The sequence below is a fragment of the Zalophus californianus genome, chromosome 2, assembly GCF_009762305.2.
Source record: "Zalophus californianus isolate mZalCal1 chromosome 2, mZalCal1.pri.v2, whole genome shotgun sequence".
In the NCBI taxonomy this organism is placed as follows: Eukaryota; Metazoa; Chordata; class Mammalia; order Carnivora; family Otariidae; genus Zalophus; species Zalophus californianus.
The window spans coordinates 102,934,830-102,940,748 of NC_045596.1; the positions used below are offsets into that span (position 1 = coordinate 102,934,830).

The 5,919-nt window shown below is 37.8% G+C and overlaps 1 long non-coding RNA gene across 1 annotated transcript; it reads right to left on the reverse strand.

The window, feature by feature from the left end:
- Nucleotides 1-1,309: 1,309 nt before the first annotated feature.
- Nucleotides 1,310-5,066, reverse strand: LOC113924074. The gene is made up of 3 exons (XR_003520525.1): nt 4,976-5,066; nt 3,607-3,709; nt 1,310-1,517 (listed from the first exon to the last, which is right to left on the reverse strand). It is a non-coding gene; the product is annotated as an uncharacterized LOC113924074 (long non-coding RNA).
- Between the last annotated feature and the right edge of the window lie 853 nt (nt 5,067-5,919).

Consider the following 5,919-nt stretch of genomic DNA (forward strand, 5'->3'; position numbering starts at 1 on the left):
TCTCAATTTAGAAATAAAAAAGTAACAATATAGAAATATTTATTATATGCAGGAATTTTAAATTGTTAGATGACATTAATTTTTTAATGAGATCCATTAAATAAATGTTTATATCACAAGATTCTCATACAAATATATACCTTGGGGAAAGAGGGTTATACAACTGACTTAAATTGAACGAGAATTATAGCTCAAATTGGGACAAGCTGAGAAGTGATCCAAGAGACTAAAAGTGATTCTGTGGCTAGCAAAGGAAGTGTGGAAGAAAAGTGTATATGCCTAACAGTGAAGGGAGGTAGAACCCCTTTCTTCCATTCTAAATTTACCAGGTGTTTTATATATACTATTTCCAAACTTCACAGTTGACTTTTTTTTTTACATTTTACATTTTATTGATGATAAAAATGTCTGTAGCATTTAAGTAACTTGTGCAAGTCTGCAAAGCAAGTAAGTAGCAAAGCAGATATTTGAACCTAGCTGATGAGCCTAAGGTTTGCACTCCTCACCTGAACCATATTGCCATATTGTGACTACCAATCCTCCCTGTCCATCTAGAAGAAAGGAAAAAGGGTTGCCTTTATGTGAAACTTAGGTCTCTAGCAACCTCAGAAAATTAGGTGCTTCATGGAGATAAGTGTAGAATATCAAAGTATAAGAACTCAAAAAAGAATCAGTGAAGGGAGGCAGCTGGGGCTCATCTGGTTTCCTGACTAGCATCAGATCTTAGATCCTGAGAAGACAGATCTAATATTCAGGCGATTCCTGTTTTCTATTTCAAGTAGATACTCCCTCAATCCTCTTTAATTTCTCTCTCACCCCTATAACCCGGCTTCCACGTCCACCTTGTTTTCTAAAGCTATTGGTGGTTTATTGCTGAGTAATCCTTACAATTATAAAAAAGTCATCTCAGTGATATTTGATATTAACTACTCACTGCTTCTGTGGTGACTTCTGGATTTCTACAAATCACATTTTACTGCTATCCTTTAGGGGATTCTTCCTTATCACCTCCTTTCCTGTCGTATTTTTCTCCATTTAGTCATCAAAATGGGGCATCCTGTAAAACTTGCCTCTAGTATCACCACCTCAGCTCTGGTATTTCCCACCGCATTTGCCATGTTCCTTCTTATTTGCCACTATCCAGAGGACAACAGTGGGTTTTGAGAGGGGATTGTGGATTTCTGCCATAGAAATTTATATACTTAAGTCTTAAGTATATTCCTTTTTCCCTTACCTTGAAATCCTGTGAATACAAAAAATCCAAATGTAGAGAGCCTTGAGTTTTGACTTTCTATAGCATTTATTATAATGTTACTAAATGTTATTAATGTGCTCAGGTGCTATAACAAAATATCACAGACTGGGTGGCTTAAACAACAAAACTTGATTTTCTCACAGTTCTGGAGGCTAGAAGTCCATAATCAAGGTGCCAGCAAATTTGGTTGCTGATGAAAACTCTTCCTGGCTTGTAAACGGCCACCTTCTCACTGTGCCTTCACAAAGCCTTTTCTTGGTGCCTGAGTACAGAGGGAGAGAGAGCGATCTCTCTGGTGTCTTCTTCTACTTCTCCTTTTTAGGGTTTATTTATTTATTTATTTGAGAGAGAGAGAGAGAGAGAGTGAGAGCACGCACAAGCAAGAGGAGCAGCAAGCAGAGGGAGAGGGAGAAACAGGTTCCCCGCCATCAGGGAGCCCGATGTGGGGCTCGATCCCAGGACCCTGGGATCATGACCAAAGCTGAAGACAGACACTTAACCGACTGAGCCCACCCAGGGGCCCCTCTGGTATCTTCCTAAAATGACACTAATCCTATTTGCTCGGAGCCCACCCTTATTGTCTTATTTGACCCTAATAGCCTCTTCAAAAACTCTATCTCCAAATATAGCTACACTGGGGGTTAAGGCTTTATATGAATTTAGGAGGAGGATGGTTACAAACATTTGGTCTATAATTCTAATTTATTGCATTGCTCATACTAATTAGAATTATTTTTTATATGCTCTTGTCCTGTCTTCTCAACTATGAGGCCCTTATGGCCTATAATAGTATCTTTTCCTTATAAAGAGGAACTTATTTTGGATAAAATAAAACATTTTCATGAAAACAAGTAAAATTCTCAATTCTTATCCAATTTAATTTCCTCTTTGCTCTTACTATGTGGCACATACACTCTGAGGATGAAAGAATTACAAAATAAATTTAGAGAATGAAAAGAATCATAATTACTCTCATGAATAAAGTAAATATATAGGTTTATAAAGAGTTGGGGTTTGGAGAAAAAAGAGAATTGGGCATGGCAAAGGGGAAAAAAAGAGATGGGACTCTGGATTTATATCTGTTAATATATTGAAAACAAAGTTGTTTTCTTTTTTTTTTTTAAGATTTTTATTTATTTATTTGACAGAGAGAGACACAGCGAGAGAGGGAACACAAGCAGGGGGAGTGGGAGAGGGAGAAGCAGGCTTCCCTCTGAGCAGGGAGCCCAATGCGGGGCTCGATCCCAGGACCCGGAGATTATGACCTGAGCCGAAGGCAGATGCTTAACCGACTGAGCCAACCAGGTGCCCCCAAAGTTGTTTTCTTTAGTAACATTTTAAGTAAGTCCTGGAACATGGCAATATGTATTTCTCTGTTATTCATATTTTCCATTTTCAGAAAAGTGCAGTTAAAGAAATAGTACATAAGGGCACCTGGGTGACTCAGTCAGTTAAGCGTCTGCCTTCAGCTTAGGTCATGATCCCAGAGTCCTGGAATCTAGGCCTGCTTCAGGCTCGCTGCTCGGCGGGGAGTCTGTTTCTCCCTCTCCCTCCTACCTGTGCTCTCTCTCTCGCTCTGCTTTCTCTCTTCCAAATAAATACAATCTTCAAAAAAAAAAATAGATAAACAAAGTTGTACATAAAGCACTATAGTATTTTTACCACGTTTGCATTTAATATGAGGAAAAAAAAGAATGATTTTTTTTTCTCCTTTTCTACCTGCCCAAATATGGCAGACTCAGCAAGTCTGTCATTTGAATGTGCAGTGGAGGGTAGGACTGAGCAACCAGATGATCAAACTGAGAGTCTTGGATGTGAAGAAGTAATAAAATGATGAGTCAAAAAAAAAGTACTTTACAACTTTACCTAGGGCAGAAATTCAGTAGGTATAGAATTATTGGAATTTTCAACACAATCTCTAGATATGTATTATCTTTAATACAATTTTGAAGCAAAAAGAAGATACAATACAAACCAAAAAAAAAATAAATAAAAAATAGCCTAAATGAAAATAACCACCAACTTTGAAAAAAAACAAAACTGAGTTTAGTGTGCCTAGAACTTGCAGGAATATTTGATTTGAAAAAAAAAAAGTCCTTAGATAAAGAATTAAGGGAGGGTGACAAACTTTAAGATACTTGAAGTTCAGAGTACAGATAACCGATGAATATAATGTAACGAAAAAGTAAATTTTAAAGATTGGTGTTGGAATGCAGAGCATGCTGGTTACAAAGATCATTAACATAAGAGTTAAGAAGTAGAACACCAGCAATGACAGAGGAAGGACATGCCAATAGCACTCTTGACGGCCTTGTTTGTTTGTGTGCATCATGCTAAGTAGAAGTACTTACTGTTGGTGGTGGACCAGCAATGTTCTTTGGCTCCTAGTTGGTTCCTTGTTCTTTCTTCTGGTCCAGTATAGATCACATTGGTTTCCACAAGGTAAAAATGGTTCTGAGGTAGAGAGGGAGAGAATAAGCTTAATTCTCTGTTTCTCTTACTCCCACAGCCCCAGGGTTTCGGCTTTACTTGGCCTAATGCCCAGCATTTTCCCTAAGCTGCACTGATGTCATTTTGGTGGGGTGCTATGTTTGGATGGGTGTCCACCCTCAGTCCCACCTCTTGGTGAGAACTGTCATTGCCCACAAAATGTGAAGATTGAGGCTCTCTGATGTAGTCTTTTTTTGCTTGTGAGGAGTTTCTTCTCAGAGCTCTTCAAGCCTATGCAAATGAACAGAAGTCTATGGAAGGAAACGCACCACCCCATTCAACTTTGCAGTACTCACGTTTCAAAATCCAGTGTACATTTGAGGAAATGGTGGGCCTCACACCCTTAGCCACATAATCTACCCTATTGCAAAGGAAAAGGGATACCCATGGAAGGGCAGAGATGCTGAAATACAATGGTATGTAAGCCAAACTAGAAGCAGTGTGGCATTATTACATAGTGAAGTATAGGACAGGGAATAGTAGAAGGTGAAACTGGAGAAATCGTAAGGATCAGATGATAGAAGGCCTCATATGTTATGTAAAGCCACTTGAATTTTATTCTCTAAATAATGCATAACCATTAAAGCAGAACATACATAGATTAATATTTTAGCATGTGTCTCCATTTATAGTATAGATTACGGATTTAAGGAGGGCATTGATAGCACATTCTAGGCAGGAGATTTTTTGGTAGCACAAAGTCATATTCATGACCTGAATTAGTGCTGTAAGAGTTGAGATAGTTTTTATGGAAATGAAATGATAGGCTTGAGAAGTACTTAGTATGTAAAACACACATCATTGAACAATTTGATCTCATGTGGGGGATGGTGAAGGAAAAGAGAATAATGACCCTGTGTTTCTGGCTTGAGTACCTGGGTGCCTCTGGAACATCCAAAATAGCAGGAAGTTAAGTATGTCAGTTTGAAGTCAAAGAAGAATGATTTCTTTGGATACATATTCAGTAATCATTGTTATAAGAATAGATAAGATTGTCCAAGAAGAGCATGGAAAATATGAAGTGTAGAGGATCAAGAATAAAACTCTTATCCCCAAATCTGCTAACCCAATAGGAGCTCAGTTGACCCCCAATGTTCCCTAATTATTTCTGGAATCCCCAATGAGTGTTTTCATGTTCCACATGTTAGCTCAATGTCCTGAGGCCATGGGTCATCTTTCAACCAGTTATCCATACTCTAGGCTTCAGGATCACTTGAGCTATTTTATTACTTAGCTGCCCCTGGAAGCTGTCTTTTTGGTCCAATTTGCTCCCGCCAACACTCAGCTCCAGTTTAGATGTCCCTGAGTAGTCTTCCATACTGGAAAGAAAAGATTGGTTAACTTTCACAAATGAAGAAAAAAAAAAAAATCTCAGGTCTACCAACACATATCCCAACACACATTTATATTACTCTAAGACTATTTAGTAGTTGGTACTGAAATACAAGTATTTGGACTGATTTTGAGTCAGATCCCCCCAAGAAAATGAGTACATTTTTACTGTATTTTTCTGTAACCAAAGGGCCTTTATGTCATATTTTTTGAAATAGAATGTATCCATTGAGCTGACTGGCTGCCTTTGAAATTTTTACTACATTTGAATGAAAATATATCTTAAAATATAAAACTAAGTAAAATAAAATTCTGGCACAGTTAGCACCTGGTGAGAGAACCACCAGGAACAACAACTTTTAAGAGGGAATTTGAGGGAAATCTCACAAGGAAGGAAAGAAAAAGGTAAGACACATAGGAGAGGGAGAATGAAGAGAAAGTACTGTATGTACTATACTATCCAATATAGTAGGGGACAAATTTCAGAAAGTAAAGAGAAAATACTTTGCAATGTGTGTGTAAATGTGGGTTGTAGCTGGTAGGGAGGAGGGCAGGAGTAACAAAAGTGAAAGAGAATAATTCACTTAAATGTGGTGCAATATGACTATAAGAACAATAGGTTCAAGACAATTGCATTTGTTAAGAAGTATCTTCTGTCAAAACCTTGTTTTCATCCCAGGGTTGGATAGTTTTCTCACATCTGAAGACCTGAGAAAATTTCAGAGGAGGTCCAAAAGAATCAAAGACCAATAATGAAATCAAACACTGGAAGGGAAAACTTGTCTAGATTTTGATTACGAGTTAATTTAGATTTAGGAAAAGATACTTAGAAATCATCCTTG